The sequence below is a fragment of the Agelaius phoeniceus genome, chromosome 1 (assembly GCF_051311805.1).
Source record: "Agelaius phoeniceus isolate bAgePho1 chromosome 1, bAgePho1.hap1, whole genome shotgun sequence".
Lineage (NCBI taxonomy): Eukaryota > Metazoa > Chordata > Aves > Passeriformes > Icteridae > Agelaius > Agelaius phoeniceus.
Window position 1 is genome coordinate 76,826,204 of NC_135265.1, and position 25,137 is coordinate 76,851,340.

The following is a 25,137-nucleotide window of genomic DNA, read 5'->3' on the forward strand; positions in this document are numbered from 1 at the left end:
AGATCTGTTTCTAATTCTCTCTTTTAAAGCTACCTGATCTGGCCCCATCCTAAAGACCATTTCTTTTATCTAGGTAAATAAAATATATTCAAAAATAGAGTGAGATCCAGGCATGTAAACAGGAGTATTTTTAATCTCTCTTTTTTAAAATATTTTCTTACCCTATAGTAACCAATTTAATTTCTATACACTATATGGAATCTAAACTCCAATGGGGAAAAGTTTCTGATAAATTCTTCTTTACCTTTATACTCACTTCTTGTTCTAGACTGTAAAATGAAATGCAGGCTAGCTGTACTACAAAGTAATTTTACATGCATGGTTTATGCTATTGCATATTGTGTTTTAAGCTTTTGTGAGACAGTTGCCAAAATAACACCACCCTGTTGTTAATGGGCTTGAACATGTGTTTTTGTAACTTAGCTGTGATTTTTATATTGCTTATTTTGATAATATCTTAACTTGTAGGTATTCTATTCTGCTTTCAACTTGTATATATATGTGCGTATATATGTACTATATATGTGTACATGTGCTTGTAATATACTGACAGTACTGTTTATAATTTTAATTTATACACTATATATTCTTATTGATATAAAACAGTTCCCATTTTGAGAGTGGAGATGTACTGGGACAAATCATCAGTTCCTTAATCAGGAAATTTTGACAGTGAAGGGATTTTATGCTGAAGATTTCCCTATGTATTTAGACAAATATTATTGCACTTTTTAAAGACTCTTGAAAAGGTCTTTAAGTCACTGGCCAAAGGTCTAAAAGTCACTAACCAAATGATAGAATGGAAAAAATGTCAATGTTGCTGTCTTAGTTTTATACTTTTTAATATGTGTGAAATAATTTTATTCTGTTTTTGAGAAAACAGATTGCCTAAGTTTGTTTCATATGCTAGAAGTTCATAAAAGGCATCATTAACACTTTATTCTGAGAAAGATGATAACGCTGAATTCAACTTTTCCGACAGGGATGCTATCCTGCTATATTTTTTGAACTGATTTAATCAGCTCCAGCACTATTTTTCACACTGAGTTCAGATTCTGTTTCATCTATGAAAGTTGGTAATTTGTGGTAACATAACGAATAAAGTTGTAAATAAATTACATACCCCAGCTTTTCTTTTTGGTCATAACAATATCAAATACTGCGCCAAGAGGAATGCCATATCTTAGCAGCCTGTATGTAAACATCCCAACAAGCTCCTTTTTGTCTGACCTTTCAGAAGCTGGTAGATTTCCTATACCTTTTTTATATACCTATATTCTATAAGTATAATTAAGTAGGGAAAAAAAAGGGAGAATTTAGTCTGCTCTCTGAAAATGAGGTTGGAAGGCTAGGATTTCTTTTTTTCCAAACTACAACTAGTCCAAAAATATTTTTCCCATACTCTTAAGGAAAAAGGAAAAAAAAAAAAAAACACTAAAATTGAGAGTAAGCACAGTTTCATGCAAGTAACATTTTCTGAAGCTTTATGTGTGATAACTCTTCCTCCATAACCAAATCTCATTGCCTCATGTGGGATTGAAAAAGAAGAGCAATGAGGTCTCTTCTCTCACTGGTGTGTGACAGTGCCTTAGGAAGTTGATGCACATTCTGATATGCACTTCTTGCTCTTCCCCTGATGTGCCTTCACACTAGAATGAGGGGACTTAGTGCACATTTTGGTTAACCACTTAATTCTGAGCCCCTTTTGAGGATGTCTTTATTCATTTGAAATCTGGTATGCACAACCTGATCCCTTTTTCTCTTCTATTCCTCCCTCAGAGTATCTTCTGGGGGTCAGGCTGTTCCTTTCTGCTGGAAGGGCTCTTCACTGCTAGAAGATTTTTCACAGAAAAACTGTTGGTGTTAGCTCTGCAGTGTTGCCAAAGATTAGGACATTGTGAAAAAAAGGGTGCGATTTGAGATCTCACTGAATTGTTTAGGTGCTGTTCAGCTTGCTGGGATACTCTTTTTAGCTCCTGTTTAGAGATTAGATAATTCTACAGATCCATGCATGATCTGGTAACAGATATGCTGTTTGGAAACTCCAGATGTTTTATAACACAGGAACAAAATTCTTTGTTAAGAATATATTAGTTGGCTAACATCACTCAAGTAGGCTTCTTTGTTCTTCTCCATTTTTAAGTGGAATGACCACATCATATAAACCTCAAATCCTTCCTAGTCCCTGACTTTATAAATAATACTTACAGTGTCAGAATTTAACATCATACATAGACTAGGAGAGATTTGTTTAGGCAGTGGTCTGGAAAGAATCAAAATTTTATGGTTTTTGCCATAAAAATAGAACTAGTCTCCAGGTTTGGGTTGAAACAGTTCCATAGATGGTAGCCCTATTAGGCAGCAGTCTCACTCATTTTGTCTTCATCTGAATGTCACACTGAATGTCAACAGCCTGAGCTGAGATGACAGCTTGACTTTGGGTGGGTAAGACAATGTATTTTTCTATCAGATTTTTTTTCTTGATGTTCAGCTACACCCTCAGAGAGAAATTTTTGAAAAGCAAAGAAGAAAACATAAGGATTCTTGACTGTAGAGGTTAGGGGGTTTTTTATACTCTCAAAATGTTAGGAAGATGCATATGCTTTTAAAAATTATTACCTGTCAGGAGAAAAAAATCATCTTTTCATCTCTTTGTGTGAGCTACCTTTTTTGAGGTGTAGAATGATGAGACTAATGGAGAGCAGGGCAAGGTCTGGCATGGGTGTTAAAGGCCATTATTGTCAAAGGTTAGCAGATGATAAGAATTATGACTACACAGGGATAATTGTAAAACCTTGGTTTCCTTCTTACCCATTTCCCCAAACTAATCACAGAATCTGTCTTATTTTTTTAATCTGCTTATGAGAAACAGTGAAAAAGCTGAAGCCAGTAAAGCAGGGAGCTTTAGCTTATCAATTTGACAATTTTCAACTGTAGATGTACATGAAAAATTGAACTACAACTCCCATGAAATATCTGTAATAATTGACAGTAGTATGAAGAGAGACTATATGCTAGGTTGGTTTTCTGGTGAGTACCAGAGAGGTAAATTGATTAATTGTGGGTGTTTGTTGGCTTGGGGTTTTTTTACTTATTATATTTACATTATTATTTCTATAATTTTTATAAACTATTTTGTTTTTCACATCCTCCTTATTTCCATAGGAGAAGAGCTGAGAGCATTTTAAAAGTGTGCCAAATGAAGCAATAACAAAAAATATCATTTCTTGTAGTTGATTTCTTTTTTGTTGTTTTGTCATAGTTTATCTAGAGATACTAGAAGAAATAAAATTATTCTGCCTAAATATAATGGAGATGATAAGTATATAGCACTTAATACATCAGCTGGGGGTTTGGGACAAGCAGTTACAAAGAATGCTTGAATAATGTAGCATCATTTCAGAATTAGATTGGGAAATTGGAAGTCAGCATTTCTACATTTGTCTTTATTGGAGATACTGGATAAAATGCTTAAACTTGCTTAATTCTGTAAGCTAACAAACTGTTATGTATTAAAATAATACTTTGCTTCTTTCCTGACTATTGAGAGATGCATGTAATAATTTGAGATCTTAAGATGGGAGTCTTCCCTCTTCCCTTTACCCTTGTCTCCCCACAAGTTTAGGAAGAGAATCATTCTCTCTCTCAAAAACTAGTGATATTTTAGTGATTATTCTTGGCTTTTTGCATGCCTCAAAGAAATGTGATTTTCATGAAAACCTGATCCTTTTCTTAATCTTATTTTTTATAAATTTAGCTTGTGTTCCACCAAAAGTGCCTTGGCTGTGAAGGCTGGTTATTGGGAACAGTGCTACTCATAGTGTATATTTCACACAGTACATGACTAAGGTTGTGCTGGTTGCACTTGCACATGCTGATGGGTAGCTGAACTGACTGGATATGGATTAGACATAATTTCGGAGGCTGAAAAAGGTAACAAACAGCTTTCAGTTAACAAATAAGCTATTAAAAGTATGATACTTGGCCTGAAAGGAGATGTTGCAATTGGAAGACAGAGGGGAAAACACAAGTGTTTTCCAGTGTGGTTCTTCTGCCTAAATTAAAGTGCTTGATGTGCTCTTTGATCTCTTCTGTTAATTCACTCGGGTGTAAGGGCCTTCTCTTTAGTACATTCAACAACATGGTAATCTACCAAAGGCAGCAAGATGAATATTAAATATTCCATTCCTAACACTGGACTCGGATGAATGAAGATGGATACAGACTTTACAGCTTCTGAGAAGGAAATTAGTATTGTCTTTTCCAGACTATGGACAGAAGGCTAGTCTTACTTTGACTGTCTTTTTTGCTTGGTGATAACCCGTTAAAAAAGAAAGAAAATATTTTGTAGTGATAGCTTACATTCTTGCTTTTTTTTTCTTCACAACTGGAAATTGTGAAAATTTGTAGCTCTTGTAGGATAAGAATAAGTGCAACTTGAGAAATAAGAACAGCTCTGAAAAAGTCTATCTGCAAGATGTAACCTATTAAAGATCCAGTTGCACCACAAAAGTCATTCTTGATGAATGCATTCAAAACAGTGAAAGAAACTTCTACTACATCTGGGACATTGGAGAGGGGAAAGGTCCTAAACATTTTAGAATTTCATATTTGATAAAATCTTGCAAACTTTATTTAGCAGTTTGGAATTTACTTGGAATTTTTCACAAGTGAAAACCAGAAGAACCTCACCTGATAGAAGCTGGCATGGCTTCACTGAAGCCAAGCAACACAGTGTTTGAAGCAGCTGAGGAACTGACTGCTGCTTTCAGAATGGAGGCTGGTTTTTATTCTGCCACTTTATATAATTATTTATTTATTTAAATCTATGCAGCTCTGTTACACTGTTTATTGGAACTAGAATGCCTCACTCATTTATTACCTAAAGTATTTTTTGGTCAAATGGGGAAGAGGGCTGCAATTTTCTGTGCAGATGGCAGAAGTACTGTACAGTGGAATGGAGTGGAGTGTATCTATTAATCTCATCTAAAGAAGCAGATGAAGTGAAGAGCTTCAGTTCTGTGGCAGCCTAACCATTAACAGCATCCCAAACTTGATTTTATTTCTTTACTTTTTTTGGACTGAAAACACTGGGGCTAAGATTTATTATGTCATTGTCGTCCCTGCCTTTCCTCTGTCTCATCTGTATTCTTTACAGAGTCTATAAACATGGGCTGTCAGCAAGCTAAACCTGTCAGATTTCCACTTCCCCCCTCCTCCGCCTGCTACTATGCTGCCCGCGAAGCAGCCCCGCACATCGCACCCTCACTGTGATTCTCATGATCACATCTCATTCATCACCGTGACTCCAAACTCAGCTCAACACATTAGAAAAAAAGGTCAGGGATATGAAAGGCAAAGAGAAATAAACAGCTACCCAGCGGAAGCTGTTGAGCTACAGGAGACGTGGGAGGTAAGATTGGAGCCAAATTCTCTGCCAGCAGCTGTACTGGGCATAAAGTACTTGCTATACAAGTTGTAAGTGTTTTAAACTGGAGGGTTATGTAGGGGTTTTCTGCTGCTCCTGGTTTATTTCCCAGCACAGAAGCATACTGAAAGGATAGAAAGCCTTAGTTTAAGGTGGGAAGGTGATAAAACTTTTTATAACTGGAGTAAAGATGACAGATTGGTTGCTGAGTGACTAGAAACCTGATAGCATGCAAGATTTGGGCTCGAGAGTTCAATAAAGAGTGATGAGAGGACAGCTTCTTTTTTGACTTTCTGAGCAAAACTTCAAGGTGCTTTTGTTTTGGGATTGTGATAATTTTGTATGGACGGAAGAGAAATTATTTTGCATGTAAGCAGTAAAATTCTTTTAAATGGGGTCTGTTTCCTCCTCTGTGCTATGCTGTTAATCTAGTAAGGTAGAATTTACTTTGAAATTATTCTGATATCTCTTCTCCATTCTCCTCACCACTACTTTGGTCATTTATACTTAGCAGGTTTGTTTTCTTGATGAGGTTTTTGGGTTTTTTTTGCCTTTATGCAATTATCTTTTTTTTATTTATTGATAGTTCTCATAATAAACAGAAATAGTTGTTAATTCTTTTCTTGTTTGCATTTTGCGAATCTATATTTAAAATATTGATGTGATATCATGCAGGTAACTTCTTTCAAGTAAATAATAGGAGAAAAAAAAAGAGAAACTGCAGAACCTAACATAAGTAACTTGTAAAACTCTGTTTGCAAGAGTTTCTTTTTTCTCACAAGTAGTAGTAAATGTATCAGGATCTTAGTTTACTCTTTTATTCATGTATGCAATAATATGGTCCCTGATAATAACTTATTGCACAGCAAGTGCAAGTGATGTTGGTCAAATAGTCAAGAATATAAATATGTATATTGAATAATAATATGACTGTGCTTTATGTGAGCACCATTTGTTTGTCTCCTAACCTTTTTTTGACGTGTTTCTGTCTGGCTGAAGTTACAAGCTTGTTTTTATGCTTTATGTATTATTCAAGACAAAAGAAAAAAAGTAAATTGATTATTTGGTAATTCTCTTTAAAAAAAGAAAAAAAAAGGCAGTAGGCCCCTAGTGAAGTTATCAGGCAAATGATAAAACCAAAAAATGCAATGATTAAGCAGGGGAAAGGAAATTTTATAGCAGATGGTTCCCATGATGTCGATTAAATACAATGCTTTGGATGCAACTTCAAATCTGTTAGCCATGTGCCTCTGGCTCTTGTAAGGTGGAAAGGAATAATACACTGTATATTTGCTCCATCTCTCATTCTTTTTGAAGCATTTGCTATCATGCCAAAGCTGAAGACAAAATGCTGGAGTTTGTGGCTCAAAATACAATAGCACATCATACAGAGTCACTCATGGCAAGAATCTAGCAGCATTTGGGGAGAAAATTCTTATAATTCAGAAAAGGAACTTTTGCGTTAAAAATAGAATAGGGGACTGTAATATCCCTTACTTTTGTGGCAGAATTTGTGTTTTCTTCAGTAAATGTAACTGTTCTCGGTGTCCATTAGGAGGCTCTTTTCTCTATGTTCATCATTCTCCATGCAATGATGGAAATTCATCAGTTTTGAACAAACTGAACACCCTAGCTGTAGGGGGTAGGGGAAGTTAAGATCCCCAAATCAGGTAACTGCACTAACACCTTGTATGCATAATAATGTAGCAACTGAAAAAGACAAAAAGCTGAGAAAATGGAGTTTGGATATTTAAAAGACAATTAGAATGGGTAAATGAGAATGAGAATGGATAAATTTTAGATTAATGTGACTTGTGAGGAGTAAAATAAATTGTGGAGAATAAGAACCAGGAATGAAAGCATATTGAAAAGACAGGCGCATTTGTATTTCTACAATTTACTGTATATAAATGCAGCATTGTGATACAGCAGCATCTGTACTGACATGATTCATACCCCAAAATAAAAAAAAAAAAACAAACCTACTAGAAATTTCAAACTTTTGAAAGAGGAGGTGTGAAAAACACCTAACAGTACACCTATGAAAGAGGCTATAACTGAAGAACAATTAAGAAATAAATGTCAGTGGCTCTTCATGAACTACATTGAACTGCAATAGTAACAGTGCTGGCAGTATGAAAATTATGATCCTACTAAAGGAAAACAAAATAGAGGGTAAGATCAGGATAATAAAGTAAATTGCATTAAGAAAATAGGAGTATTTCAGAAAATAAAGGTATGAGAAATAGAGATCTTCTCTTGGAGTGTAACTTGCAAAAAAATTATCAAGAGTGTTTCTATCTACCACATATCTGCAAATAAAATAGAGTGGAGGATGAAAGGAGGAAGAACAACTGTCCAGAATCCAGTACTTCCCTCTTTACTGTTATACTAGGATGAAGCCAGCTCCTAGCCAGTTTATCTTTTGGCATCAAATGAGATTGTTTCAGTTATCTTGATCAATACCAGATGAAAATGAGGTGTAAACCAAAGATTACTTTGCACTTGGATGTCAAATATTCTTTTATGTTTCTCTGCTAAAGTAAACTTGCAAATATTGAGCTTAGCAAACTGAATCTGACAAGTACTTAAAATTTGAAGTGATGTCTTAAAAAAATAAATGGGTATCTCACTTTTCCTTCTCCAATATATAGTAAAGTTTGCATTATATAATGTACTGCTGTCTAGATAGAAGCTACATTAAGCTATGAAAAATTGTCTTAAACTGGTATATGAAAGGCAGTCATTTTAAAATAATAAGACTGAGGACAGAAAGGCAATTTGGAAAGTGAGTACTTTCAAGTGACTAATTCATCTCACCAAGCAAAAATTTGTGTTTGCATTCACCAACTAGTAAATATCAGGAATGTTATATGACAGAACTTCGCTACTCCTAGTTGCTTGCATTCAACAAAAATAGACTTGATTTGCCAGGTTATAAATCAGATTCCTGTAATGCAGATATATAGGGGTTGGATTTTCCACTCCTATGTTTCTTAAGGAGGATTGGTTTAGTTGCACAGACCCCATTATCCAAGCTTGCAGATCAGCTGGCTGCAATCAATAGTGTGCAGTCCAAGACAGATTTGCAAAATAAACAAAATTATACCTACATTCAAGACCTCATTGTGACTGATAGAGTTCAGTCTGTCTATTGAGTATGACAGCTATAATGCTTTCACTGCAGTCAAGCCAATGTTTGCAACATAAAAGGACGTACCACTCTGACGATTGACGTGACCATTGACCCCTTTTTAATTTTTTGGCAATGTTTACTTCCCATTTGAAAAAGTTTTAAAAAACATTACTTACTCTATGGGATTAGGAAGAAAAACATTGAAACACATTCAGATTTCTCTTCAGAAAGCAGCTAGTCCTCTTATTTCTCAGATAGGAGACTCTTTCTGGCAGTTCTAACAACTCTGTTCTACTATTCAGAACTCTGTGGGTTTTAAAAGACTGCTTGAAAATTTTAAGAGAAGAGGGCATATTTGCATGCTTAAGGTGTTCTTAGTCTTGATTAGTAGTGCATAGGAAATCACTACATATTTTTACCACAATTTATTCATTGGATGTTATCTATAGTGCTATTTATTTAACAGGAATAGTCAAAACATTGAATTTAATTTTTCCTTCTGCTTTTCCCCTTCAAAATTTCCATGATTCAAAAAGATTCTCAGTTCTCCAGTGTGTCTCTGTAATGAAAATCTCTGTCCAATATCATCAGGGAATGCGTCCTCTGACTGTGCTGCTTCACTTCTTTTCCTTGGCTCCTGCAGTGAAGGCAAACCAAACATTTAAACGTGATTAAGCTGTTTCAAACTTCTTGCATGGATTTAAACCAAGCTATTGTTTAGGAAGGAGTGTGTTCTTTTTATAATTTTTTTTTAATGTTAATGTTTGAAATGGTTTAAAGTCATTCAAGAGTGACCAGGATTCACTATTGAATATAGTTTCTTTCTGCTTTGTTTCATCTGAGGATGTATAACAGTGCTGGCCATTTTATTTTCTTCAGGATGTAGACTGAAATATTTTTTTTCTCAAATACTATATTTAAAACAAACAAACTTTCTAAATAACTCAGGACATAATTAGGATTGAAATAGAAAAGACAATAAGTAAAGCAAGTTTTTAAAAGTAGTCAGATTATTTATGGTTAGTCCTACAAGAATTATGTAAAACAGTTGGAATTCAAACTACTCTCTACATTGTGTTTTATTCATTACTGGTACTGTATTTGAAATGTTCTTGGCGTTTTGTTGCCCAATACAATAATGGGATATAATGAGATCTCTTTTTAAGTGCCCCAGGTGTAAAAGAAACTCAGGGTTTCTCAGGCAACCACTGGAATCTGGTGAGCACTGAGATGTGCTTGCTAGTAACCAGAGATTATCTGCGCCCTCATGTGTAAGGGCTGTGGTTTAAACCCAGCCAGCAGCAAAGCCCTGCATATGCACTGGCTCACTCTCCCCAGTCAGGCTGGGGATGGGAATGAGATGGGTAGAAGTGAGAAAACTCTTGGACTGGGGTAAAGACAGTTTAATAGGGAAAGCAAAAGTTGTGCACACAAGCATACCAAAGCTAGGAACTCATTTACCACTTCCCAATTCGTTCTCCACTTCCCATGTGCAGGCAGGTGTTCATCCATCTCCAGGAGAGCAGACCTCCATCACATGTAACAGGGACTTGAAAGACAAATGGCATCACTCTGAAAATCCTCTGCTTCCTTCTTCTTCCCCAAACATAAAGTCCTGAGTGTGATGCCATGGGTGGAATGTCCCGTTGGTCAGCTGGGGTCATCTCTCCTGACTCTGTCTCCTGCCAGTTCCTTGTTCACCCCCAGCCTCCTCACTGTTGGGGCAGTCAGAAGCAGAACAGACCTTTATGCTGAGCAAGCACAGCTCAGCAAGAAATAAACATCCCCATGTTATCGGTGCCATTTTCAGCACAAATCCAAGACATAATCCCATACTTCATAGTATGAAGATAATTGATTCTACCTCAGCTGAAATCATCAAAGTAACTTACCTTCTTACATGGTCCAACTTACTTACAACAGTCCAACATGGGAAACCTTTTATCATGTGCTATGGAGAAAACATGAGGATAAGGCAAATTTATTAGTCACTCAAAGGGAACATCTCACCTGCTGTATGTCTTGGCTTGAAGTTTTTAGCAGCAAATATCCTGAGAAGCATCATGGGCAAAACTTTTGGAGGGAGTTAGTATACTTCCCCTTCCCTTCATAAGGACTTTGAATCTTACATGATGACAACTGTATGCCCAGGAAAGGAAAATGTATTCTTGTTAGTTCTCTCTGCTCAAATATAGCTGAATGTGAATACTAATTCTTCTTCTGCATTGCATAGGCAAGATGAGGAATATATAGATCTCATTCCATTCAATACACTGCTAGCTGTGATTTGGACAAAAAAGATTGTCTTTTAATTAAAAAAAAACACAAAAAATCCTCCCTGTCATATACAAATTAACACGAGTTTTGTTTCAATGTTTTGTTTCCATATCATGTTGATATGGAACTAATCTTACCACTATAATTTCCAGTGCATGTCTAGTCACAAAACAACATGAATTCATAAAACACAAACCATTTACAAGCCAAGTTAATAACTTCTTTGTCAAGTAACTTCTTTTGCCAAGATTTCCTCAAAGTTAATTCATTATTATTTAGAATGTAAGGGCTGTAAAATGCAGCAATTTTGATGTATCAGCTTATTTAAAATACCTTTTTTCAATCTTTTGGTTTAAGAAATATCCCTAAGCATTTCTAAGCATTATTTTAATTTTACTGAACAATGTATTTTTACTTTTTCTTGCTGCAACCATAGATTAGTATGTAAAAAAAACAGGTAATAGTGCTAAAAACAATAAAGACCCCCCTAGTAGTATCTTGCAGTATTGCTTCTCCAGACACATTCTGAAAGGATAGATTAAAATGAAATCCAGCATTGTCCAAAGTCTGTTTCTTTGTTTGTATCCAAAGTGTTTCATTGGTGATAATTTGTTTCTGAAGCTGCTTTTTGCTACTTGTTTTTGGTCTGGGTATCCAAGGTAAATGCCACAAAAAAAAATTGTACTCAAATGTTGCAATATCAGTAGAATGATTTTCTAATTTCATTTTAATTTTATTTCTGCTTAGAGGAGTTTGGGAATTGGCAGGGAAAATTCCCCCTCAAGAAATTTCTTCAATGTCACTTTTTTGATTATCACCTATTAATGAAAGGAAAGTCTAAAACAAGAAACATTCAAGTTAAATCTTTAAATATAATATTCTGTAACATATTATAACTACCTAGAAGATAGTGCTAAGAGAAGCTGAAAAATTTTCTCAACTGGTGGTTTTGAAGAAGTTCAACATAGGGGGGATATAAATCAATGCATTCCTTTGGAATATTTAGATAATATTAATGAATTGTACTTTTGATTGGGGAAAAAAATAACACTACTTTTATTTTAAACTGTTTCTATGGATGGGATAGCTGTTAACAGTGCTTTAGACTTGAGGGACTGACATGACTTGTAGAATCTTATACTAATGAATACATGGATGGAAGAAATTCAGCTGGATTTTGGAGTTTAGACTAATCTTCCATATTTGGAAAAATCACTATTTTGCAGTATGAAAAGAAAAAGTGTTTGAAATGTAAAGACAATATCCAAACCAAGTTTTTTATAGTTCCACTGGAACAAAAAGTCTAAAATATAATTTTAAATTAAATATTTAATTTAATTTTATTATTTAAATAATCTTATTATTTAAAATAAACTTGCTGCCTATTTATGTTTTTGAATGCAATGTTTTCATGCATTTGGATTTTAGAAATGTGTGTTTCTATTCACTAAATTGACTTTCATTTTGATTGGCTTACAGAATAGTATTATTTTAAATATACACTTTGTTTCCCATGTCCTTTTCCAAATATTTTCCAAAGTTTTCACTTCCTATAAAACCATACAAATAAATGTTTATTTGCTGAGTAGTATAATCTTATTTAAGGATTTCTTAATTTGTGGGTTTTTTCTGGTTAACATCCTTTAACAGTCTTTACACTTAAGAGTCTGAATTTTCCCCTCATTAGGCCAAGACAAATACAAATGAAAGCATTAGACATAGCCATTTTTACTATCAATGTTCACATTAAAATTTTTTTAGGCTGAACCATCCTCTTGTTTCTTACTCCTGCTTCCAAACAGATGAATTTTGGGTTTCTCTTCCTTTATTTACTTTCATTTTTTCCTTTGTCATCCTATACCAATCTTGTATCAAATAATCCCAGCACTAAACCCAGGGTACACCAGTTTCCTCTTTATTGGTGTTACAATTAGAAGCCTGGGTTTTATTTTAGATTTTTTTTCAAGAAAATGACCCACCTTATATGTGTTCATAAAAAAAATAGTGGGTTACTCTTTTTAGTTCAGAAGAAAACACTTTTATATTTCCCAGCTGTTTTTATAATTGCTTAACCGGAGACAAGACTTAGTCTGGGATTAAAAAAAAATGAGTTCAACTCTCCAATCCATGAGAAAAAATAAGTTATTTTATATTCTGTGTTGGAAAGGGGAATTTTATTTTTCACTTCATAAGGATACTGAGATACTGATAAAACATTAATTCCCTCCAGATTACAGGGCATGTAAATGCTTTCAGAAAATGAGGAATGGGCAGATAAGTATCTATTGATAGACCTAGATAATGTCTCTCATTCTCAAAAGCTCTTAGGTAGTGAAATGCCCCATACTCACTGGGGTATGTCAAATAAAAACATACACATTTTTATCCAAGAAGGATGTCTTGAACTTTGGCCTCATGCTTTATAGTAATATAATGGAGAAATAATATAATCATCCTAATTAAAAAGAAAGGCACATGAAATGCAGTAAATGTTGATGTGAAGAGGAGAATATTGCAACAACATTGTGGAAGGAATGGAAAGGAAGCAGACAGATGAAAGGAAGCAGACAGATCTACCAGAAAATGCTCTCATGTTTCTACTGTCCAGCTGCACTTAAATCCCATGGATAGCAACTCAAGTTTCTGCACTGATTGCTTTATTTCTGCCCCTAGCTGAAATACCAGAAAATTCTCATCTTCAGGAGACTTCAGTGCCTTAATATAAATGAGCATATGGGACTTGTACCTTGATGTCATACACTGGAAGGCTTGGAGTCCCCTGCTGCTGCCTCACCCCACAGCTCTCCAATTATGCCACAGAGAACATCCAATTATGTGTGAGAAACAGCGTAGTGCTAAGAGACATCCTGTGTGTGGAGCTGGAAAGGAACTGCTGAGGGAAACTGTTCAACAGGTGCATCTCAAATTTTCACAAGGCTAAGCAGAATTCCAGGTGAAGGCGTTGCTGAAGTAAATATTTTTCAATGGAGAATACATTTTATTTCTTTCAAAACAGAAACCAGAAAAACAACCCCTAGGATTTTAGTCTTTAGAGTATTTCTAGTCTATAATCAGTTGGTTAGTTTTGTAAGTGTATAAACATATTTTGAAAAATATCTGAATTTGTTAAGTGCAAATCAAAATTCTTCAAGTTTTATGTCATGAAAATGGCAGAGTTTTAATAAAGGTAGTTGTTAATATTTAATATCACTGGTCCTTCCATGAGAAGCAGAGTGTAAGGAACTTGATCTTACAGAAATGGTTTCTATTTGGGAATCTTGTGGTAAAGAAGTACTTGATCACACGGTTTAATTCCAATCTAATAGGTCTTGATAAAGTTGAATATATTTATTTGCATGAAATTATATGGACAAGGTGTTGTGAACCCTGGCTTTTATCCAATAAGTCACTTCTTTGATAAGTGGGTAACTTTTCAGCTTATCTCCAAATTTACAAAATGTTTTGCTCAATCAGGCACACATACCTCTGCTTATAAATTATTAAATTAGAATTGACAGTGAAAGAAATAAATTCTTTGTAATGCAGATAATCTGTTCATAAACTCTGCATGATTATCTGAACTTTACCACCCTAACCATACCAAATGAGTAATTTCTAAATACATCAACCTATTATAGCAGCATTTTTTAGTCATCATAAGAGAAATAATGAAATAATAAGAAATAATTCATATTTCAGAATCACCACACTTTTTAACTCTGTGGAAAGTACATATAGCCCTATTCTGACCTAGGGGATAAGTAATTGTGCACATGCTGTTATAAAATGTGTCTGATCTTTTTCTCCTAGCATCTTTGTTTCTCTTGCCATTTCTTCCCTGCATCTCTCCTTGATGATCATGTGCAGCTTACAAAGGATAGAGACCTGTCAGAAACTTGAGATTTCTGTAATTTTGAAATTTAGTTCTTCTCCATATATTTACACTTTTCTACATATATCTGTAGTGTAGTACACATACCATTAATCCAATAATTCATTGTGCTATGGCTGATCCATTCTAAATGCTCTCTGCATTGCCACCAACCTTGCCTGCTGCACAGAACTGATGACTAACACTGTCTGACAACTTGCACTACAATTTCTGGAGGCACTAGAGTAGCATATATATAACATTGATCATGTTAATGTTCTTGAAATGATTGATAAGTTTTTAATTATAAATCAAATTTTAATTTAGTTACTCTGTTCAGCCAAGTACATCTTATGAAATTTAATGTATGTAATATTAATACATGATATAATTGAGTTTCTAGTGCTGGTAGATTTGGTTGCCTGAGAATGCAGAGTAGATATTTTCATAATTACTAGTTTTATGATTGGGAACTTAGTCCCATAAAAAGGAATGCAGGAAACTACCCTTTTTATGGTATTTCTTGTGCTGGAGTGGTGACATGAAGAAGTTACTGTTTGAGGTCTTGATAGTCAATTTTTTTCCATCTGTGCCCCAACCTTGATAGCACAGAAAGATAACATTTTTCTAGAAGTATTGTGGTTCTGTCTCTTCTCTAGGGCACTGTGACTCATACTTAAGCATACATATGGAAGGGTGTGAGCAAAGACAATTAAGAACAACAAATCAAGGACACCTCAATATTATTTTAATTTCCCTACTAAATATAGATAATAGATCATGTTTTCCCTGATACACTTTTCAGGTTCAAAACACTTTGCATGCATGCAGTTTGATTTCTGTAGCCAGTCCTCCCTGGGTATAACAACGTGCATGTGCTTTCATGGCTGGTAGACAGCATTTATCTCTGGCTTTCTGTGGAAGAATAGAAATTTTCAAGACTCTGCCATATATTGTGCTTATATTAAACTTTCTATTCTTTTCTTAAATTTCAAAAATTCCCAGAAAGCTCATGAGTCTGCAAGAGTTCATGTCTTCAGTAGTTTAGCCTGTGGTATATTTAAATTTTTAATGACATTTGTACCCTGTTGGTCAAAGTAGCTGTAGGCAAGCCATTTCAATAAATACAATGTGTTGAATAGTATATGATAAATGAAAAATTAAGTTCTCTTGAAACAACTCCTATGTGTTACAAAATATTGCAAAATACATATGATTTTCATAAGTTGAATATGCTGTCTGGAGGTTTCAGTGCTTAATTAGAAATTATGATTAAAGGAAACTGAGTAGAAAAATAGCACCATGACTTTCCTTTGTGTTTATTCTTTGACTGTGAATTAAGGATCTCATGTTTTAAAAGACATCTAACTGTAAAAATGTAGGGCAAAACTTTGTTGACCGTAAAAAAACATTTGGCATTCTGTACTTTAGCACAAGTAATAAATTCAGAGTTCAAGATAGAATAACACTTTATCATCTTGGTAGTTAAATGGTGCTACCTCCGTAGCAGGACAGGCAGCAGAAGAAAATTTATACTTCAATTTTAAATCAAAAGAGAACTCTGCAGAATCAGATATGTTTTGTTTGAATAAAAACTTTCTTCTGATCTTTTATCTACTAGGGATAATTTACCTTTTTTTGCAGGTTTCTCTTATTGAAGCCTAACAGTATAGGGATGCCAGTGGAGATTTGATATTTGGATTTTTAAAGAGATTACTTCAGTGCATGTTTTCCACAGTGTATTAAGTAACTTTGAGAATAATTACTTTGGTTCTATATACCTGTGACTTTTAAAAACTAATTTATGCATTTTATGTGAATATTAATGAATATCTCCTAATTTCATTGATGAACTCTTAGTTATTTCTTGTTTGACTACTGAAGAGATAACAGCTCTGTTTTTGTTTTCTGCTTCCATTTGTTTGCAATCATTCAAGGTAATGATTACAGGCTCAGACTTTCAGTCACCACTTCCAGTAATACTAGAAAAATTTCCACATACATATTATTCATAGGAAGCTGTATAGTCAGATAAGATATATACATGCATTTGGGCTGGAGGAAAATTATGATTCTTAATTTGCTTATAGGGATGCTGGTTCTCCAAGAACAGGAGATTAATAGTGGGTCTTGCAACAGTGACAATAAAATTAATTTTATATCAAATTAAATTAGCGCCATAGAATCCTAATAATCCTAAATACTTCCTTTGACACTATTATTGGACAAAATGTACAACCCATAACATTTAATGTACCAGTGATGATAAAGATGTAGCAGAAACTGTAAAAAATTCTTCAGCTATCTTTTCTCATACTCTCATCTTCTACTATTTTCTTCCCTTATGTTTATTCTGGTATTTGTAAAAATAGATGTTATCTTCATGACCCTGTGAAGTTGATAAAAATCCTGTTGGAGTAAATGTTCAGAGAATCAAGTTTCAATTTCTAAAATGTTAAATACCTTTAGTATTTTTATTTTGGGACTCCTAGTAGATGCAAAGTTTTAGGGAAAATGTTGGAAAACTAAAATTCCTATCCTAATAATTTTCAAATAGAACTTTAAGGAGAAAATATACAGCTCTGCTTTTAAAAGTAAACAAACATACAAGCCCATTTCTGGTTATTAACTGTTCCTATCTCTCCTTGTTTTTTATATCCTATTTTTTTATTTTCTTAGTCATGCTCAATGCTGAACTCTGACAGACATTTTGGGAGAGTGTGCAATAGAAAATGTGTAGCATGAAATATTTTGGCAAAGTAATTTTTTAAAGCTGCTTCCTGACAGCGATAAATCTTTTTCTTTCCAGAAGATTCCTTCTAGTGTATATTTTCAATATTGTTTGGGTATTTTTGTTATTTTACGGTACAATAGAGAAAGCAGGAGAGAGAATGTTTTCTAGCAGGTGGAAAAATTCCACCTGGTAGGAGGCTTGTGTGTGCATGCATTTGGTTTTGGGGCCTCTGTAACAAATTGTTCCTTCTTAAAAACAAAACCACCTAGTTTTAATTTTTTTTTTCTATTAGGAATTACCTATAGATTTCTAAAGAAAAAAAAAAGGAAAAAGAAAAGGCCACAAGCCAGTAGTAATTGGATTGTTCTTTCAACAAAGCAACTCCCACTGTGTCTCAGACATATATTTTGAAAAATCCTCCTCTTTATGATGTTCTCATTGCAGTGCCTATCTCAGCCCTGACTGAGTCTCACGGGGCAGGGCTGTGCACAGGATTCCAGAGTGCCATTTTTAGTGCCAGTTTGAAAGCAAGAGACTCTGGGCCATTCTTTGAAGTATCATTCAGTGACTGTTTCATGGGACTGGAGTAATTATTGAATTTATGATTCCCTAAACACTAAATACATTCGGAATCTCTAATGCTGGTTTTATTAGAGCAGAGACTAGAAGCATGAACTTTTAAAAGTACAGAGTTCAGATAATGGCATAAAACTAAGAATGTAGAAAGAAATTTCTCCTGCCTTTTTTTTTTTTTTTGTCTTTTCAGAGTTCTCTTGTCTTCAGGTTTGGTATTAGGCCAGGTTTTGAGGATGGATTAGTACAAATGAATATTGTTAATCTCTTGAAAGTGGCTAGCTCCCATTTTGGAGGTGTGTATGTTTTTGAGAATGCTCCTTTCTTCCCCACTGTATGGTCTCCCAAGGCAACACTTTTACTGTCCCATGAGCCCCTTGCTTGCCTGCATACCAGAAAATATTTCTGGCACCTAGGCACTCTTTCTGCTTGCATGAAGGAATAGTCTCCCCTTCCTCCAAACAGTCTTTCGGATCCAAGACGACAAACAACATCCATCTGCCTCCTGCCTGGATCTGGGCTTTTAAAGAAGTGGGGCATGCTGGTTCACAGTGACTAAGTAAAGCAGAGTCCATTCTTGGCAGCTTTTGAAATCAAAAGTTAGGGGTGCTCAGAAACAGGTTTGTGAGAAATGGGTTACCTCAGTAGGTTTGTATTATAGCATGAATGGATAGGAGGGAAAGCTGGTATTCAATTATAATTTGGTCATTTAGTGAAGGGACATAATTTACATTGCTACCTCTGTCTTTCTGAATGGAAAAGCTGTCTGCCTTTATGCTTTCTAAATGACATTTCAGGATGTTTGGCCAGAAAATTACACTTGGCTGATGCTTTGCATGCTGCAGATGTATGCTGTGACTACACGAACGTCTTAAGTAGAGAGCAGTACCATCAAGAGTAGGGCTTGTAGAAGTTAGGTAACATTTCTGCTGCTGTTCAAATTGTTTTCACTGGCCTCTGGGAGGCAAGTCTGACCTAAGTTTCTAGGGAAGACTTTCTAGAGTCTAACCAATTGCATGCATAGAAAGCAGCATTCACTTAGCCTGTGCTTTTCCATTCTTCTGACTCCTTGTTCTGATCTTCTGGGCCCCTGTCATGATGTAGCCTTGGGCATTAATTCCAAATACAAAATGCTTGGTCAGACATTCCTGACATGTTCCAGAATGAGTGCTAATTATATTGGATGTGGGCTGCCACTGCTGTGCTGGTAGTATGTTCCAGTTTCTGTCTCTCGTGCTCTTATTTGCTCCCTGTCTTTGCCTGAAATGAAAGGACTCATTTAGTTGAATGTATTTACCTGAAGAATTATGGTTTGGTCCCTTGGCTGGAAGGCTGGTTGGAGACATTTGGCACAGAATCAGTTTCAGTGGATTGTGGCTGCCTGTTCTTATTGTATGAGGTTGCCAGTTGTAGTTTATAGTCTGCGTGGAGCAGCTAATCTCTCTCTGGTGTAAAGGACAGAGCTGGCTTGCTGTACACTATACTTTACATCTCATGCCAGCTGGAAAGATTGCTAGGCACTCTGGAAGATTTTTTTTTCCTAAAGTAAAGAATTCTATGTAGTTTCTATATGTAGCTTTTTTCTTCTCTTGATTATCTCTTAGCAACAGGCTTGAAGAGTGTTAAGAAGATTAAATGAATAAATGAAAAAGAAGACTGGTGGGAATTCTTTTTAACTCACTCCAGAATAGGACAGAACAAATGGAAACAGATGTAGCATTGATCTACATCTGACCATCATTGCATCCTACAACTAACCAATAAAGGATGGAACAATTGCAGATGTGCTCTATTGACATTTATCACAACTGTGTGGATGTAGAATTATTTGGAAAGACATGGTGTGGGGGGAGGGAAAGAAAGAAAAGCCTCTCTGAGTCTTCTCCTTAGTTGATTATATATGAATTCAAAACAAAAATCAGAGCTGTGCCAAGTAAAATTTGCATGAGGACAAGGTACACTATAGATTTAATATATTTTTTTCAATTTGAAGTTGAAAAGGAGGCAGCTAATACAATGCTTTCAGGGTAGATTGAAATTATTCCATAATGTAAAAATAAGAAGAGCTAATGATCGAGTTAAATTTAGCCCTTTTTCATGTTTCATTTTCCCATGCAATGTTTGAAATAGATGAAAATTAGTGAATTGCTAGTTTAGGTTCATGACCACTTGCAATAAAGTAGAAGAATGGCTATACTGAGTCACATATCCCCATAATCTAATGTTCTGTCTCAGAGAGTGATCAAATATGAAGGCCTAGAAAAGAGTGTAGAGAGTGATTGTGTCCCCCTACTTTGGCACAGCACAAATACTTTGTCCATTTCTGGGCCCCTCACTACAAGAAGGACATTGAGGAGCTGGATCACATCCAGAGAAGGGTAACAGAACTGGTGAAGGGTTTGGAGCACAACTTCTATGAGTACCAGCTGAGGGAGCTGGGAGTGTTTAGCCTGGAGAAAAGGAGGCTCAGGGGGAGCCTCATTATACTACAACTGCCTGAAAGGAGTCTGTAGGCAGGTGAGGGTCAGTATCTTCTTCCCAGTAACGAGCAATAGGACAAGAGGAAATTGCCTTAAATTACCAGGGAGGTTTAGATTGGATATTAGGAAAAATATCCTCACCATAAGGGTTCTCAAGCATTGGACCACATTTGCCAGGGAAATGCTTGAGTCACCTTAGTGGTGTTCAAAAGGCATGTAAATATGACATTTAGAGACATGGCTCAGTGGTGGACTTGGCATTGTTAGCTTTACAGTTAGGCTTGATGTTCTTAAAGGGTTTTTTTCACCTCTATGATTCTATTGTATTTTTACAATATGTCCTTCCAGCCTTCCTTTTCATGTCATGGACTCTTGATACGAATGAACATCTTATCTGGGTATTTAGCAACCTGCTGTGGATCAGTCTTCTATGACTTTTTAAAGTTTCCTCTGAGTCTCTTTTGAAATAAGCAATCAAATATGGTTTGGCAAGAAGTTTCACAATTTAGCCATTGGTTTTGAGCCTGACTCCTCCTGGCTTATCTTACTATCCTCTCTCTTGTTTTGAAATACACAGTTTAACCCTGTCCACCTCTTTTTACTTTTTACTTAATTTTATAAAATTTTACCACATCTCCCAGCTTTTTATTTTTTTTTTTCCCCAGGATGCAGAGATCAAATTCACTCAGGCATTCAGTGTAGGTAAGACATTCCATCCCTTTGTTAATCTCTAAGTTCCTGAGATGTAGAAGGAGGGAAGGGCTAGAATTGCACATGATACTGAAGAAGCAGATCTACCATGGATTTGTACACTGGCATGGTTATATCAAAGCCAGGCATATTGTCAGGACTACGTATATATTTCAGAGATGTCACTATAGGTTTGTGAATTGATGCAGGCCCAATTTCTCCTCTAGAGATACATTCAGAGCAGGATCCTGCTTCATCCATGTGAATTGAAAACTAGAAGGTTATGCTAAATATCCTGTTTTCTGGGGAGGTCCAAAGAATCTAACCCTGGTTCCCAAAGAATAAGACCAAAAGCAAACAAGTGATTTTAAATGTGTTTGTCTTTATGCCTTCTTTAGACTTAAAATACATCTACATATAAATGAAATAATATAACATCAGTTATGTATAAAACATCTGTGAGTCCAATTATTGTTCCCTCATTTTGAAGATTTCATTTTCCAAAAATAAAAAGGCCATCTGGCCCATGATAGAGAAATTATTTGATAGCAAAAATATTACAGGTAATACACAAAGCAAATCTTTCATTTTGTTTGGCTATTACCATAACTTGAATAATTTTACTGGGATCTACGGTGTTTTGGTTTGTTTGAAGACCTGAGTCAATAAAGACAAGCTAAGTTGAATTTGTAGCAGTAAAATTAGCATTAAAATAGTATTTATTAATGCTTCTGCAAATACATCTTCTGACTGCAAAGAACACAAAGAGTTTGAGCCTACAGTGTATTTATTAGTTGCATGTGTAATTACAACCAAAAGTAGAGCAATTAAAAATTGTTGGAATAAATTCAATTAACTAGGAATTGCTTTGTCTGAAAGTGAGCTACTTGAACAGTTGACAATGTTATGGCTGAAGAAGACTATAATAAATCGTTCTTTTTAAGGAGGCCTTTCCAATGCAGCAAGTAAAGGGCTCAGTGCTCTAAACACCAGAAGACAATCTTGCTCCTAAGTTGACAGGGAGGTAAAACAAAAGCTGAACAAAATCCTCTGGTTTCAGAAGATCTGAGAAAAGGTCTGTTAGAGGGGCAATCATTCTTCAAGCTTTTGAATAGACATTTTCCATTCCACTCTTGTACATCCAGTGCTATATGTATTTTTGTGTTTTCTTTGCTTTTTTATTTCACTTTCAAAACAAAACACTTCTTAAAAGTCGGTGGAAGCTACTTAGTATATTTAAGGCACCTTCTTTATTTCTGTTTATTACCTTTGATGTTAACTGACAAACGTGCATGAATATGTTCACAGGTCCACTGTAGCATTGGTCGTGTTCCTGTTCTTTCTGATGTCATATCTTGTTTTAGTTTTTAAATTATACCATACTTTGCATGAATATTGTTGTTCATAGAATATCTTATACACAAAAGACAACTCAGGTCAACAAGTTATCTTTCAAATGAGTAAAAGTATCTAGGTGAGGAGCAGTAAAAAGAACAGTTAATAGGAAGAAGCCAAAGTGATTTCCATGTAATTTTTAACATGACTTTCATGACTGTATTTTTTTAAAAGACAAAGTCCATAACTGAGAAGTATAATGAAGTTCATGGAAATGCTCTGTTTACTTATTAACAATGAAAAAATTGCTTGATTTTAAGTTTGGATTCTAAATTCAGTAGTATACTTCAGCTTATCTCAAGGACTCAGCACAGGCTTAAAGGTTTTTCTTAGTTGCTTGCAAAAAAGAATAAAATAAAAAGAATATAAAGCAAGAATTTTTATAATAGTAATAAACAAAGGGCCTGTCTTCACAAGTTAAATGCTAGGCTGCTAATTTATGAACTCTGCTAAGTTAGTAGCAGAGATTACTAAAACAGTACATTCAATGTATGATACATATTCAGCAAATTCATAAACAGCATATTCAACATGCTTCAATTAAGTACATCTTTATAAATATAGTCTGTTGAAATCCCTAAAATCTTTAAAAGCAATTCACTTTCTAGTCAGAGATTAATAACACCATGATGTTATTTGTATTGTTACACTTCTTAATTAAGCAGCGCACAATGAGTTTACACAGGCACTAAAAAATCCCTTCTTAAAAAGGTTTTATGAAACCATTTGTAAACATCCACAACAAAGTAAAGCTCGCTTGGTCTATCAGCACAATATTAGCTCTATTTGCATGTCATAAAAATACAGGTACTCATTTAGTGGCACCTTATAACTTTCATAAAAGAACAGGGACAATATAATTAGAAAAGAAAGGACAACCAGACTTTTGGGGATTTATCAGCACTGCAAAGTTACTGTGACTGGTTGCTATGAGAAGCTTTAATTAACCATCAATCACACTGAACATTTAAATGATCACATACGTATTGTGATGTACAACATGCAGAACTGCTTGAGGCATCACAAAAAAACCTGTATAGAAACCAGTGTCAAATGTCCCATTTGTTATAATAACTGCTCTTTGACTACATTTATTATTTAAGGTAGGGACATGGAATTTATGAAGCCAACTGAGATTAAAATGTGAAGTACTGTGCAGGTTATGGAAATGCTGGAATGACTTTAAACCTTCAGTCTAAAATGATAGGTTTTATACTGGAAAACAAATTAGAAAGCCAATGAGAAATAAACCAGTAATAACTCTTTTTCTATTATTCTATTTTCAGTATTTGTATTATTACTCAAAATAGTTTTACCATTACTTCTTCTCATTTCCTAAGAGAAGGTGAAATGTTTGCAAAAAGAGCCTATCTAGGGAGGCAATAATCTGAAAGAAGGGATTGATTTATTAACCCTTAGTATAATAGTTAGCTCACTGGCTTGGAATGTCTTGAAATGAAGATGATTTCATTGTTCTTTTAGCTTAGCATTCCAGATGATCCATTATAATTAATCTCTAACACTACTTCAATATTTTAGCTGTTAAAGGAGTTGAGAGTCTAATACAGATCAAAGGTTTAATATTTATGTAAAGTATCTAATTTTAAACATCTGGGTAAGAATCCAGTTGGGTCTAGTTTAGTAGATTCCTGAAACTGATGGCTAAAAAAAGGGAAGTACTCTGAATTAATCTCTGCAATAAATACTGAAGGTTTTACACCTCTCTAACTTCATTAGGAGATTAGCTTGGTAAATTAGCCAGCTAATTCAGATGTTTGAAATGCAGTTAAATTAATAGTCCCTTAGCCTCCTATTTGGGTTGCTGTGTTACAAAGCCTGGCTGTGACAAAATTGTTTTCCACACTTTCTGGTTTCTCAGAATGCTTCAAGCCTCTACTTAAGATGTAACAATTGCGCAAAAATAGTGTACTCCTGATTCACAAGGAAGCAAATGTGCCCAAGTTCTTAATTGCTGTTATGTTAAAAAACCCATGAAGTGTCTTAAATGTTTATAACACATCACATGCCCTACCATGTGTTTCCATATATAATTTTAGTAAGCTATTTTATTGTTCTTTATTCTTCGTTCTTACTGTTGCACGAATGCATTCTAGGAGAGTAGAACCCTACATGTTTCAGTCATCTTTTGCATTCTGTTTTGGAAACAGAAGATTAGGTTACTACTCATCTACTATCAAACATATTTTAAGATAGTGTTATGTCTATTGTGAGATGACAATCTCAGATATAATACTACTGTTAAGTGACCTGTCCATAAAATAAAATAATGGAAATATGACACCATGGTACAGTTTTTGTTATTGTTACATGTGAAATAAATCATATTTAGGCCTTCTAAATTCCTATGTCTATCTGTTAAAATATAACTACACATAAGAAAACTCTGAAATTTTCCTGCCATCCAGTATAAAAAAATCCTACAGAGAGAAACACCCTCTTGAGCGATGTACAGTGTTTATCTTGTCTGTAACTTGATGTTATTTTCCAGACTTGTATGTCTTGCCTTAGTTCAGAGAAACAGTTGACAATATT

General features: G+C 34.8%; 1 protein-coding gene across 7 annotated transcripts in view; it reads left to right on the forward strand.

Annotated features, from left to right (window-relative positions):
* Positions 1-25,137, forward strand: part of CDH12 (cadherin 12) — a 636,634-nt gene that overhangs the window by 336,338 nt on the left and 275,159 nt on the right. Inside the window, exon 2 of one of the 7 annotated variants that reach the window (XM_077181904.1) lies at positions 5,159-5,413. The exons of the other annotated variants lie outside the window; for them this stretch is intronic. The gene's annotated coding sequence lies outside the window, so the exon portion shown is untranslated. The remainder of the gene's footprint in view (positions 1-5,158; positions 5,414-25,137) is intronic. 7 annotated transcript variants of the gene reach the window in all.